Source organism: Mycteria americana, chromosome 3, assembly GCF_035582795.1.
Source record: "Mycteria americana isolate JAX WOST 10 ecotype Jacksonville Zoo and Gardens chromosome 3, USCA_MyAme_1.0, whole genome shotgun sequence".
NCBI lineage: Eukaryota > Metazoa > Chordata > Aves > Ciconiiformes > Ciconiidae > Mycteria > Mycteria americana.
In genome coordinates, this window is record NC_134367.1 from 110,647,047 (window position 1) to 110,662,214 (window position 15,168).

At 46.8% G+C, this 15,168-nt stretch overlaps 1 long non-coding RNA gene across 1 annotated transcript; it reads right to left on the reverse strand.

Moving 5' to 3' along the window:
- Window positions 1-770: 770 nt before the first annotated feature.
- On the reverse strand, window positions 771-8,288 carry LOC142407815 (uncharacterized). Its single transcript, XR_012775065.1, has 4 exons — window positions 7,820-8,288; window positions 2,429-2,687; window positions 1,767-1,836; window positions 771-947 (listed from the first exon to the last, which is right to left on the reverse strand). It is a non-coding gene; the product is annotated as an uncharacterized LOC142407815 (long non-coding RNA).
- Window positions 8,289-15,168: the final 6,880 nt, after the last annotated feature.

Consider the following 15,168-nt stretch of genomic DNA (forward strand, 5'->3'; position numbering starts at 1 on the left):
GAGAAAGGAGGCAAGCAGCAGCCAGGATAAATGGCAGGTGCCAGTATCAGGGGGGGTTGTTTTGTTGTTAAATGTGATCAGTGCTGGGCACAGTGGGCTTTCAACTATTCCTCTTTGGAGAACGGTCATTCTAATGTCAGTCATTAGCAATTTGCTGTTGGTCACCTGGGAACAGCATGTTTCCTACAAATTGCTTCTATTAGTCACCAGTTCTTGTCTAAATAATTGGCTATGAGAGAGAGAGAGCCTGTGTGACACAGGAGTTAACAGGATGGCAGAATATATGGGTACATTGTTATAAGACACATACTTTACATTTTTTGAATGCCAAAAAATAGTGGAACTGGCTCAGATCTCTTTTATGCTGGGGCCAGGCTGGAGCTGCACCACCGAAGTCCAATGGAGCCGTTTGAAAAGCCAAGGCTAATGTACATGAGATCAGTATCTGGCAGCAATACAGCAGTACATTTGCTTGTCTCTGAAATGCAGTCACCTCTGGCATGAAACCTGGCAGCTGTTTCACATAAAATGGTAAGGATGTGGACCAATATCCTTCAGGAGAGGAGGAAGAGAAAGAGGAGGAAGAGCATGGAGGAGTCTCACTAGTTTGCACCCTTCCGATTCCTGTCGCCAGCCCGTTTAGTGAAAGCTCCTACATGGTGGTGGTAATTCAAGTACCTGCTGATTTGACAGCCTTTTATCTCACTAAAAATAGGTGTTTTGGCATGGCAGAAAAGGAAAGCAACAAAAAACTTTAACTTACCTACTAAAAAGAAAATTGCTGTGGCAGAGAAAGCAGGTCACAGTCAGTAGCATATCAGCAGTCAGCTATGTCATTCTCATGGGGAGCTTCGGTCTTCCCGCCATACCGTCTGAATATGTTCTGCTTTAGGTTACTGCTTGACTGCTCTTACGGTCCTACTGCACTTGGTTTGTGAAAGCTGAGCCTGAGAGAGTATGTGGGTAAAAGGTTACAAATGTCCTCCCGATAAAACTCATGTCGTAGTTATAAGGAAATATCTAAGTTTGGTGTTGATGGGGTACTTTAGAGATGCCAGAAGAAGGGGCTTTGAGATCATACAAGTCATGTCGGAGCCTCTGAAAACATATATTGGAACTCTAACGCGGGCACGCTCAGCAGAGGTGCGGAGAGAGAAGCAGCAGGACCTCTGAATCCAAAGCTGCCGATCTCGGGACCAGTATAGAGGGAACTGGATGGTTATTCCCCAAGGTCTGGGAAGGAGCCTGAGGGGGATACTGGGAAACCGGAGCTTCGTGATCGCTGTCCCGGGAGGAGGCAGCAGCACCGGGACAATGGACGGGGGTCAGAGAGGGGACAGAGGAGCCAGCCTTACGTAAGCCATTTCTCAAAGTTACACAACGGAGAATAGTAGTAACGCTAATGCACTTTCATAATGCATTCCTACGGAGATTTAAAATGCTTTGAAAAGGTAAGTAAATATTATATCACAAGGTGGCAGATGGAGAAACCGGAGCAATGAGGAAATAAGTGGCTTCCTTGTAACTGTAGAGAGAGTCAGAAGTGTGGTGGGGAGCAGAAGTAAGGTGTGTGGAGCCCTCTGAGCGCTTGGTCACAGCCTCTCAAATGCCCAGGTCTGCTGGACAGGAGGAAAACTGGCAGGTTAGGAAGAAATTTTCCCTAAATCAGGAAATAAATCAGAACAGAGAAGCACATTTTTCAAGATGGGAAAAGATGTTTGGTGAAAACAACAGAGAAGCATTTTGGGTCCCCAGGATTTTATTACCTTTTCTAGTGTAAGCCAAGGGATCCTATCCAAGTTTCCAGAGATTATTCCTCACAGGAAAAGCAAAGCCCTAATAAAGGACATAGCAATTGCCCAGTAAAAACAACAACAATAATAAAAAGATGTCTTTTGTTTAATCACCTGGACAGATCCCGTGTGATGCAAATAAAATGTGGGATAACAAGCTCCAAGAGGCGGGTCACATCTACAGGGGCTTGTCAGGCCAAGGCAGCAAAGTGAGAGAGAGTGAGGTGCTGGTGGGGAGCGAGGAAAGGCAGCGCTCCCAGTAGCACGCACCTGCCTATGGTCTTCATGGTCAAGCTGCTGTTTGCCGTCAACGCCAGGGATGCTCAGGAGTTTTCTGCCCTCCCAAAAAACTGTTCAAACCACTTGTTGATTTCCCGGTGATAACAAACCCGCCACCTCTCCTTACTACCTCCCTGGGCTGGACTGGTCCCTTTGGGGTTACCATGGGGGGAGCAACCCAACCTTGGGAGCAATCACTGGATGCAGAGGGACCTCCATCCTGTGGAGGATGTGTCCTGTGCCTTCGAGCACTTCTGCCCCACGTCATGAGGAGTTCTGCTATCACCCTGCTCATCCCTGGCCACGAATTGCTACGTGCTGAGGACAGCCCTTGGCTGCCGCTGTGCTGGACTTACAGCTCTTGGTCCATTCCAGCTGCTCTGCCTCCGCTCGTTGCATGCAGCTGCCCTCTTTCCGCCTGGGCCATTTGTGGTCCCTGGGCAGGCAGAAGGCCTCCCTGCCTGCCTTCGGGTGGCTTCAGCTCATGTGCAGGAGCCCTGGGCAGCTCCTGTGCCGTGCGTCCTCTCTCCTGCCTGCAGTACTGCTGTGAGCAGGGCAGGCCGGCCAGGAGAAGTTTTATCTGGGGAGATCAGATCAGGTGGTTCAGGACCTTCCCTGCAAGACAAAAATGGAGCCTTCATCAAAAACTCAGCTATCGCTCCTCCAGGACTGAAATGAGGGCTCAGCCGTGCAGACAGAGGTAACGTACAGATCTGTAGGACTAGTGCTGTGTTTTCTGTGTTAGTTTAGATTTCAAGGACTTATGGAAAAATGTATGTCCTGTCATATGAAATGCAGTAACTAATAAATAATGATCTGCATTTCTCCAACTGCAACATTTAGCAACCATTCGTGACTGCAGTGTTGTAACAGGTCGGTGAGCAGCCAGGTGTTGCCCCCGTTTCTGGACGGGGAGCCCTGGAGCACAGCACCGTTGCTGAAGATCGCTTCCTTTTCCAGAAGGAGTGGTGCGTTGCCTCCTCTCTGTTATAATCCCTCCGTGGGCAATATTGCTGCCAGGAAGAGCTGTAATCTCCCCTGGGTGGGGGGAACGGCATGACGGGCACTTGCAGGACGCACCTCAGATCACCCTCCCTGGCTCGCTCCTCAGACAGGCTTATCCGTGCGTTCGGAGGGGAGCAAGGTAAAAAGCATCAGCCATCTCTGCTGGAAGGGCTGTACGTGTGGCTGCCAGGGAGAATTTGGCCGTGATTACATGAAATCCAGTGCTGTTTGGTCAGTCTCAAGCTGACGTTCTCTTCTGCTCTGGCTCCTCGTGAACAGGATCCGGAGTTCTGGGCAAGAGCAAACGCAGCAGCTGAGGCTGGCACGGAGGGGACTGAGCCGGCTTCAGCAAAAGCGTGTGGCTTTCCAAACATCTTGCAGTCCAAAGCAAAACCAGCAGTTCTGACATGCTGTGAGCAATAAACAATGAGCTTTGTCAGCATGTCTGGGGGAAATGATAATTCCCGGAGTGTGAATGATGAAATGTTAACCAAGATGGAGGCTTTGGATAGCATTGTGGTTAGGAAAGCATATGTGCATCAGGGTGGAAGAGCTGACACTAAGGCAAAGAGCCCTAACTAAGGCATTAAGATCTCTCAGGTCTCTCAACTTACTCCCCAGTGGTGTTTGCTCCTGTTCCCTGCGTAAAGTGTAAAGCATTGCTTATGCCGAAAGGGAGATTTGCACTGTTGTAACGAGCGCCTGAATCCACCCCTCTCCCTGCATGGCTTTGCATGACTGTGCTGGTTTGGGCTGGGCTAGGGTTAATTTTCTTCACAGTAGCTGGTATGGGGCTATGTTTTGGATTTGTGCTGGAAACAGTGTGGATAACACAGGGATGTTTTCATTACTGCTGAGCAGTGCTTACAGAGTCCAGGCCTTTTCTGCTCCTCACCCCACCCCACCAGCGAGTGGGCTGGGGGTGCACAAGGAGTTGGGAGGGGACACGGCTGGGACAGCTGAGCCCAACTGACCAAAGGGATATCCCATACCATATGGTGTCATGCTCAGCATAGAAAGCTGGGGGAAGAAGAAGGAAGGAGGGGACATTCAGAGTGATGGCGTTTGTCTTCCCAAGTGACCGTTACGTGTGATGGAGCCCTGCTTTCCTGGAGATGGCTGAACACCTGCCTGCCCGTGGGAAGGAGTGAAGGAATTCCTTGCTTTGCTTTGCTTGTGTGTGCGGCTTTTGCTTTCCCTATTAAACTGTCTTTATCTCAACCCACGAGTTTTCTCACTTTTACTCTTCCGATTCTCTCCCCCATTCCACCCGGGGGGAGTGAGCGAGCGGCTGGGTGGGGATTAGTTGCCAGCTGGGGCTAAACCACAGCAATCACCTACCGCTCAGCACTGCCATTGAGCCCTCTGAGACACACAGGTCTTCGTGCAAGTCAATTTACTATTGAACGTGCATTACAAGATTGGCTATCTCTCTTTTCCGTTCTTTGTACTAATAGGCAGCTCTGATTGCTCTGGTCTTTTCAGTATAATGTAAAGTCTAGTGAAATCAGTGGGAATGTTTTTATAGGTTATGGTGACCTTGATAGAGACTTGGTAGCCCTGTGCTTAAATATTTAGCAAATCTGTTGCATAGTTTCAAGGCCAAAAATAGTTAAGAGGTATTTTTCCCCTTTGCTTGGAGGACATTAAAACTATCTACTGCAAACCATGTGAAATGTTTCCAGTCACTCCAGCGATGAATTGCATTGACACGCGTGTATTAGCAGAAAACAAGAATAACTAGAATCAGAGAAAATGATACAATTAGTTATAGTAATATTATTAATTCCATAATGTCATCACTGTAGGGGTCTGTTGCAATAAATAACCTCGAGAGTTATCTTAGTGTGTGTGACAGAGGACGTATGTGCATATGAGATCTGATTACACAATAACTTTTTCCCGATGTGCCCTATGAAACATGGAGCTTTGATCTCACTCTCCAGCCACCCATCCTGGGGTTGTTTTAAGAAAAATGACATTCAGTCCCATTATTCAATGCTGGAGGAAAAAAAAAGACTCAGTCTTCTGCTATGGCTAGTGTTACCCTCAGGCATTTCTGGCATGTTTCCGTTGTAAATTCATTTTATATGTGGCCAGGAAGTACAACATCTTGTTGCATCATGTAAGAAAATACCATATTTCTTCCCTGTTGCTCATTTCCAATCTACAGAAGTATCTGGTGGGAGCATGTCAGAAGATCTGTCATTAAATGTAAGAGTTTCAGCCCACAATGCAGTTTCATGCCCAAGACTCATCTTGAAAGAACAAGGTCAAATCATATTTTACTTTTCTCCCTTTTTAGCTGTGACTTTTTATTGTGCTTCTCTCTTTCAAGCATAACAATGATTTTCTTTTCTACCAAAAACCTGTTTTTGCCACTGTCATTTCTGGGCAATTTGTTTTTGGATGGAGATAAAAATTAACACTGCTGCTTTCCAGGAAAATCCTAGCGCTGTAAGTTTCCACCGAAGCCTGGCCCACAGCTTAACAGGTCCAAGTTTTGAGGCACCCTTAGCAAAAAAATACAAAATACTACACAAGGAAAAGTAATAAAAGGCCAAACACTCCAGTTTGCATGAGTGATACTGCAGGGCTTGAGATCATGGCTAGCCACACTGTGGCATTTGCTAGAGGAGCACAGATTTGTTGGAGAATATGAAGGCTTTAGTGTCATAAACATGGCCTCTCTCCCACCTCTTGTTCCTTTCTCTTCCTCCCTCTCCGGACCAAGCCAACATCTGCTTCACCATTCCCATCACTCTCACAATGGCAACCCCCAAAAATGTCTGTTGAGTGTTAGGAGGAAGGTAGAGAGCCATTTGCACACCACAAAAATTACTTTCATTGCTCCTACTAAGCCAAGGTCCAAGCCACATAGTATGGTGCACTGTCTGCTGGCACAGTGCCTGTCAGTCAGCTCACTGCCCCATACATACAGACCTGGAGCTCTACGGTAACAGAATCGGATTGTTTCTGCCATGCTCCTCTGTCACAACCTGCCCATTTCTGTCTCCACACCATGCCTCCCGTGAGGGTCTCTCTGTCACCTGGTTAATCTGAGAAGTGAGACATGGATAAAACAGGTTGCATTTCCCAGTAGTCAGACTGGTTCCTCTGACCTAAGCCTCACACTCTTAATAGAAGCAGGAAAATTTGAGAAAATACATCTGATGTAATTAGCATAACCTTTCTGCCAGGTGGTTAACAGCAGAGAAAATGTCTGGATTTAATATACCCATAGCCCCTCTTGATAAAGGACTAAATTCCAGTCTCCACTTAGAAACCTGAGAAAACTAAACATACCCTCCCCAAGAGCTCTTAAAGAGATGGATTTCCACCACTCACTTGCATTCCCAGATCTTTATTAGGCAAGGGGGAGTGCAGTCATAAAGCCAGGCAAAACCTGCAATGGCAATATATATCCAGATAATGAGCAAAAGACCCCTCTTTTTCAGATCTGTCAGCAGGCGTCCACCTCCCTCCCTTGCCTGTCTCTGGTGAAAAGGTCCCCCAGGGAGAGCCCCGTGGCTCCAGCACATCACCCGGGTTCAGCATCAGTGAGCAGCCCTACCCAAGGCAGCGACCGAGGACCCCAACCTTGCTGCCAGTGCTACGGATAGAAGAGCTCTGACCGGCCTGCACAGCTACCCAAAGACCTGGTGACAACACACGCTGATGCTCTACACCACCCTTGGGACAAATCAGGCCATGTGCCCGGAGCTGCAAGGCAGGAGTTTAGGCAGCAGAGTGCCATCAACCCACGTCCAGTTACCAACAAACTGGCATTGGGGTGCGGTCTACCCTCCTGCACTGCGCTTACTCCTACCACACTCTTACCTCCTCGTAGAGCCTACAGGCAGAGGTGGAAGAAGAAGAACTGTTCCAGCCTGCTTTATGGCATGTTGTTAAAGCAATCCAGGTACTCAAAGGACAGACCACTTTCCTGTGCAACTGTGATGCTCTTTCCTCCATGACACTATCATAAAAGTCAGGTGTCCACATGACTATGTGCTGAGCACAAGGGTCCATGAGGTTTCAGGGTCTCAGGTGGCTGGAGAGGACTAACTGTGGTTTCCAAAACTCTCTTATTTTCTCAGTTGCTCTTGACTGGGAGATTGCATCATCCCAGTTTGGAGCTGGGAACCTCACCTCTCCTGTCTGTTGGGTTGCTGTAACCTGCTCTGCCCAGTACTATAATTTCAAACTATTTGGAGGCTGCTGCTTCATGCTGAATAGGTTGTGCCCAAGGCAGTACTTATCATGAGAGGTATTTCTACATGTATGCCATCATTTACAACTGCTTATAAATTATTTGGGGCTGAAGATGTAAATGTTGATCTTCAGTCTGAAAGGCTTAGATGTTTAGTCAACTTTAGGAGACTGACAGCTTTTTAATTACAAAATCTATTGCTTTCCTCCTCCATTCTGTCTTACTGGGTCTATTTGGAGTTTACTGAAATACCCAAGGGCTGGGTATTAATTCAGTTAGCTCTAGGCTGGATTCTTCACCACATTTAGCTAAGTTCAAAACTAAGCATTACTCTTAGAGATGAAGCCGTGGAGTTAGAAATGATTGGGAAGGTGTACGTGGAAAATGCTAAGTGTGAAGGATTTGGATATTTTCCAGGTTTTGCATATTACAGCCTTTTGCCTGACTAATTTATACTTTGTGCCCATCCTAAACCTAGAAACATAATCAGAAAACCTAAGAGAATCCTTCTGAGACCCTTTAAACCTACCTTCTCTGTAAGAAAAGGAAGGTGCTTCCTCCTTCCCTGAAAACTCCCATTAAAACAATACATGGCCTTGACTCCAGAGCAAGAAGCAGCAGGACAGGAGTCAGGACTGAAGGAGAAGACTACATGGAAAAGACAGAGATAGTCCAAACAGCAGCAAAGAGGCAACATGAGTTGTCCATGGGCATGTATCCAGGCGGATTCGCTCATCTCTCCCTCCATCACGTGTGGCTGATGTCCAAGGGAAGCCGTGTTGGCTGGTCAGTGTCACAGCAGAGCGGCGCAGAGCATTATTCAGTGTTTGGGTAACGCATCCAGCCATTCTCCTAGCTGTCCAAACACATCGTGTGACATGGACAGAGGTAAGAGAGTCTGTCTGGACAGTTTCAGTGAGGAACAGGACTCACCTTTCCCACTCGTATTGAAGCGTTTCTTTTTAGTTCTGTTCTTTTCTTTCTTTTTTTTCCTTTTTTTTTTTTTTTTTCTTTTTTTCCGGAAGGCGCCCATCCAGATGGCCTTACGAGCTGCCTGTGTTTCCTGTTGAGCAGCCATCAGCTGGCAGCAGGCAGCGGGGAAGCTCGGCAGCGGTGGCTGCGGTGACCTCTCTGCCGTAGGGTTTGCACGATGCCCTGGGAGCTCCTGGAACGGACGGGAGTGATGGACATAGGAGATATTCCTGGGGTCATTACACACCGTGGGAAGAGCCTGGATCGCAGCAGTCCTGTTAATTTCTTTCATTCATCTCCGCTGAAGTCAACAGTCGAAAGCAATTTTAAGAAATTGGATCATACAGAATATATAAATACCTGTATTCTGGCTAGCTCTAACAATTCAATGAGAAGTATGACTCCCTGGTGAACGAACAGGATATCGCAGGCTTATTTTATCTTCCAAATGGGTCAGAGTTGAATCTTTTTCTGGATTTCCACATTCATTTTCTCTTACCAGGTTAGGTTTTTACTTAGAGAAGACATCGTTATAGTTCTCAGACTCACGGTCACAATGCAAACACCTCCAGATCTTCTGAAGATATTTAAAATAAATTTGTTACAACGTGCAATTTGGTTCCACTTCCTAATAAATGCCTTCGTTTTTATATATAGATATAGTTTAGGCTTATGTATTCAGCCTGTATTCCACAGATGTAGATCCAGTAATTTTGAATCAATACGTATCCCTTCATGAGTACTTTAAGGGGAATTAAGATTAATTAACCTTTACAGGTAATAATGGCCTTTCCTGTGGTATCCCTGTTTGTGTTCCATTGTCCGAAATAATGAAGTTATACCCCTTGCTTCAGGTATATTATTTTTGATAGCTATAGGCTTTGTTAGAGATGATAAAAAAATGTCTATAATATCTTACAAGAAGAGCAATTTTGCCTTTTTTAAAATAGTGCAATTCTAGCATTTTTAAAAATTGCAACAGCCATTTACAAATGCTGAAACATCTGACAGCTGGTTGAAAAATGTGGAAAATACTGAAGCGAGCTCAAGAGTCAGATTATTTTGGCTAGTGTGAGTATTTCTCTAGGCCTTAAAAATAAGGCAGTGGGATAAAACAAATTCTGACCTTAGCATTAGACTTGTAGGCAGACACACATTATGTGTGTTGTGTTTTCCAGTGTATTTTGGCCCTTGTACTCAGTATACAAGGAACATATATATATACACATATAGTCTCCACTTTTCTTCACTTGTATGTTCAGCTGAGCTGTGTTTGGACTTCGAAGGACATGCACGCAAGTACACACGCATGTGTATGTACACAGACATAAATCCAGCTCTGAACATACACATACAATAGATCCATAATTTGTGCTCGTATTGTACTTGATGCTTTGCTGAAGTCTTTCAATCAAAGATCTCAAAGTATTTTAAAGTCATTTAAGAACCAAATATCCCATGGGTGTAGTCATGAGCTACCGGTATACCTTGTCCCCCGTTCACATATTTCACTAGCAGTGTGTTGAGTTCGATGCCTCGCTGTATCCACACTAGATAGATAAAAATTAACCCTCTCATTACTATTGCAAACTGGATATATTTATACATTTCCTAGTGAAGTGAGCTGTTTCCCCCAAGTCCTTGCTCATTAGCAGGCCTAGGAGCAACACCCAGGAACGTTATTGTCCCCAACTGTGTGCTCCTCATCAGAGCAGGTGATCTCTTCAACATCTCATTTTGCCACACACTGCTCCTTTAGATTTTTCATATCCTGCTCATCATCCTGAAATAGAAGGAAAGATGTCTGAAGCACCCTCAGCTCCAAAATGGGTTGCTCAGAACCTCCCAGGATTCAGCCCACTTTTGTCAGAAGAGACACAAATGCTGTAAGCATCGGCTGGGTGAATCCCAAGGAAGGATTTCTGTTAGACACTTTGATGAGCCAGGCACAAAGCTATCAGCATCTCAGGTCTGCTCTGAACACCACGGAAAGAAAAACAAAGTTTTAAATTAAAAAAAGAAATCCCATCAAGGTTAATCTTTCAAAAGCCGCAGTCCATCTGGATGCCTTCTTCCTTGGTATTAATTACGAAGACTTGCCCTGTAATCCATAAGCGAAATATGAGTGAGATGTAGGCTTGCTGAAGTTGCGTTTAATATTTTGCTTGCTAGCAGGGCATCTAATCCACCACGAGCAGGAATTCATCAAGCCTCAGGGGCTACCTAAAGCACACAATCCCTCTAAATGAGCAGTAATCTCCGCCGTCGAATCCTCAATCTCATGAACTAATAAGTGACGCTAAAGGCTCATTTGCTTTGGGAGCTCCCAGCAGTGGAGGGGACGACAGCTCCGTACCCAGCTCCTGGCACAGCAGCGAGCAGAGCGCTGAGATGAGTGCGGGCAAAGAGGCAGATTCCCGGCATTTTTATTTTTGCAGCAAAGAGCATTTCTTCCTTGACACACCAGTGCTCTGCCAAAATTTGTGAGCCACATGAACACCGAAGTAAAAAGATCCCACTAACGGTCTCGAGCAGCGAGATCAATAATAATTTCCACAAACTCCGCTCTTTTACATAATGCCTCCCTCCCTGCTCCCCGTGGGATAAACAGTGGGACGCAAGGCTGACATTTTGCAGATGCTGGGAGCCCAGGCGGTTCCGGCAGCGGCGGCGGCGGCGGCGGCGGCGGCGGCGGGAGGAGAAGGAGGCAGCACGGGGGAGAGGCACAGGCGACTGAAATTCATACTTGGAGAGGTCGCGGGGGTCAGCGACAGTGGCGCTGAATGGATTTTTCCAGCCGTTTCGAGCTGAGATTTGCACTCTGTAATCTGAATGCTTTTATCTATTTCTGAAAATAGACAGGAATTTTTTCCACAGGCTGCTCCAATCTGGCCATGGAGATACAGGGAAGGATTACAGGGATAAATTCAGGTTTTGTTAAGCAAGCGTAGCTTTTCCAAACCAAACATAGACAGCTTTCTCGCAGCATAAACACGCGTACAAGAGTTCTCTTGTCGGCAGGACACGTCCCCTTGTGCAAGAGATGAAGGTGCTAGGTGCCGTGCCCAGCCCTGCAGCCCTTGACTCCTGTTTTGTACGTTGTTTGCCTCTCCGGGCCAGCTGTGCTAGAGCCAGTGAGATCTCTCCAAAGCTGCAGAGAATGATCTAGATTTGTTTCCCCCACTGAACAGACAAGTACTAGTTTACTCAGTGATTATTTTCTGTTTCACTCACATTTTGCTGTAGTTGGGCTTCCTCCCTTGCTTAGTCATGTCCTCCTCTGGCCGAGGTTTCTCTGAAAAGAGAGCTGATTCTAGAAATTAGCTAGGACAGAAACCATTGGGTGGGTGTATTACAGCGCTTTCAGGGACGAGGAATTGATAAGAAGCCAGCTTTATTTACTAATCTTTTTCTATCTGGAGCAGCAAACACGATGCTGGGACCTGGTTTTGCTGTTACTAAAGTGTTTTGAGCTAGAAACGAAAGCATGCGCTTGCGGGTGTGTATGCCAATGTCTTGGGGTAAAATACCGTGGGATAACAGGACCTGCAGTTTCACAGCATAAACTGTTCTCACAAGGTTTTACCGTTTTCCTGGCGTCCCTCCATCCCACCAGCCCTGTCTCCAACAGGCTCACCTTCCCCCCCTCGGGTTGCACGGTCCCTGTCATGCCTAGCTCCTAGTGATGCACCAGCCACCCTTTTCTCTTACCTGCGCTCTAGCACCCGCGCTTCATATACAAAACCGTTTTCATGAAGCATCGATACGCCCTTTTTGGGTGGAAAGAGTTACGCACTGAGATGTAACCCTGCCCTCTCAGTCCGCAGGCTGGGGAGATGTCATTGACAGTCGGCGAATGTTTGTGCGGAGGCGAGTAGCGGGCCAGCAGATCGGGAGCTTTGCCAGGAGGTGGCTCTGCCTAGCCATGCCCAGGTGGCAACCGAGCCGCAAAGTAAACACCCTAGAGCAATAATTCTAGGGACAAGTGAGAGGAAAAACGGTAATTCGATTAAGCATTGCGGTTATTAATGACAGTAAAACCTTTGTGGTGTGGGGGGGGTATGAATCTGGATGGAAAGCAGTATACATGACCGGGGCCACATCAGGGCAAGCAAGGGTTGGAAAACCATGCCAAGAGCTGAGCTGCTGAAGCATCCTGACAGCTCTGAAAGATGATGATGGGGAGTGACCGTCCCCTGGGAGCCTCCTCAGCTGGAGATTCAGAGGGGGAAAAGGTCTCTTAGGAGGCAGCCAGATCCACTGAGCTTCAGCTGTTTGACAGAGGCTTAGATCAGCCCTTCTCAATGCGATGCGGCACGTCCATCAAAACAAAAAAACCCAAAGAAGTAAGCGAGTGCAAAAACCCATTGGCATTCACCCATGCCCTTAACATTTACCAGCAGTCTCTCACCACACTCCTGTCTGTGCATCCTGCCATTTGCCTGAGCTCAGAGCACAGTTTCGTTTCAAGCCAACAGCGAGCACTGCCTGGGGGGGCAAATGCCTTCAGAAGCAGCCATTCTCTGGCACAGAAGAAGACACATCAGCCATTTCTCCCCAGCCAACTAATACTAACAGTAAAATTAGTTTAATCCATAATTTGGAAATCAAGTTTCTGTGGTTTACCAAACTGGTCAGACTGGAGCTTTAAACATCACCTTCTCCTGGACAAGGGAAGAGACTAAAACATAGCCTAAAGAAGTGTTCAAAGGAATTTTCTTGTGGGGCGGGATGTCTGTGCCAATCCTTGGCAGCCCAATGCCAAGGATTTCAAATGGTGCTGGGGCTCAGAGGACTCTCTGCACTTGCTCCTGATGGTCCCACCAGGTAGAGTTCCCTGTGCACCAGCCTTCCCATACTGGTGGTAGATGGGCTCTGTGCGATCAGACCTTCAGCTGGCTCTTCTGCCTCTCTCCCTGACTTCCCAGTAAACAAATAATGGCAGACTCATGTTCAGCCTTGTCTATTCTGGGATCTCTACCAGTCCTACCGATAATCACTGTTATAAATGTTTACACTGATAGGAGACTGGCCCATATTGTACAGAGATAATAACAGTACAATTTGATATTCATGAGGTGCTGATGATCTCTAAATATAGAAACAGAGTAATTATTGCTGACATTACAGGCTGGATTTCAAAAAGCAGATAAATGGAGAAATGGATATGCTATTTATTGCAGCTTCAACAGTAACAACAGGAAAGCTGTCTCCCTTGATTAGGCAAGGACCAGACTGCAGAAGGCAGAGCTCATGGCAGAGGGGTGAAGGGCTGTGATGCTCAATCAATGGAAGGGAAAAGCACAACTGTAGAAGAAAAAAAAATCTGAAAATGCACCTAATGCCAAGCTCATCCCAATGCACGTGACTATGCAAGACGGCGATGAAGCAGGTTGACTGTACCACGAAAACCTGTTATGTAACGGGCTGGAAAAAAAAAAACCATTGCAAACTTTTCTACCAAAACGAAAGACGAAGCCTTTGGCCACCGCAATCAATGCATGTCTGCAGCTGGAGCAGGCGGCCAGGGTGCAGTGAGAGCGTGCTGAACGCAGATCCCAGCCGTTTGCATCTGCAGGCAGCAAGCTTCGGCCGCTCTCTGCTTGCATGGGCTGCAGGGTCACTCCGGGCTTGTACACTGGTCTGTAGAGGGAGATGTACGCTGGCCAGCATGGAGGGAGGGACTGGCCTCTACAGGCCAGTGAGCAGGGTGTGTGGCATCCCTCCCTGCTGACCACTGAACGTGCACATTTCATCGTTCCCCTAGCCTGTCTTCCTTTGCTTCATTTTAGGAGCATTTAGCTCTTACTGAAGACAACAAAAATAATAGGTACTCAGGGCTTCTGATAAACAGGCTGCGGGTTGACTACAGCGTCCTTCAATGCAGGTGTAGGCACTTAGCCTCAGGCGTGCAAGTTGGTATCGCTGAGGAATTTTCTGGCAGAATCTCTCCTTTGTCAAATGTTGTTTATTTTGGTACAGGTGTGTTTGGGGCCGCGTCCTTCTCCCAGTCTCTAAAGGGTGCTAGCAAGGTTAGTTACCTAATGACTGGAAAGATATCCGTCTGTCTGGAAGCATGGCCTTTGTAGTTTCCGTGCAGCAGTGGTACCCATGGAGCCGAGCACTGCGCTGGCCAGACTGCCAGAGCCATCCAGCATCTAAAGCTGTTTTGTGCAGCAGTTCCCTCCTGCCCCTTTGAGGAACCTCACCCCTCGCTGGTGCTTCCACAACAGACAAAGCCAGATTTGCTTCCACTTTGACCTTTAGCACCACTGTGCTGAACAAAGCACTCACCAGTTTCTGTTGCTGTAGAAAAAAAAAAACCACATGGACCGTAGCCAGGCCGTTGCCCCAGAGAGATCAAAAGAAGTGCAGCCTTCAAACAGAACAGGCAGGAGCTGTTCATCTGGGGTTTGGTTGTCAGTATGACTTTTGACAACTATTTTCTGAAGTGAGATGAGGAAGGGATAAAAGTTACCCACCACTTTCAGACTGTGGTCTGAATGTTTGTTGCAAAGAGGATGTTTCTAAGGGCAGTAATTCCTGGATCAGACTCCTTATTAGGTGATTCTGCAGTCCTAAGAGTCAAGCAGCAAACCAGACTCTAAATTTCACCAGGGTTTAGGGAACTGGTGCTTGCACGTGAACTTCACACGGATCACTCCAGTGCACGAAGAGCTAAAATTATTCACATGCTCTGCTGCTAGTCTTCTGCCCTTTCTAGATCTTCTCTATGCATACTGCTAGCCAAGAGGGGAGAGAAGGAGAAAAGAAAAGAGAGAAGGGGAAAAAAAAAATCGAAAGAATTGCAAGTGAGAAAAAATGGAGGTAACACTCCATAGCATGTATATGGTGTTTAATATGTTCCTGTAGGTATACAAACATTGACTAACCCTTGAAATGCAA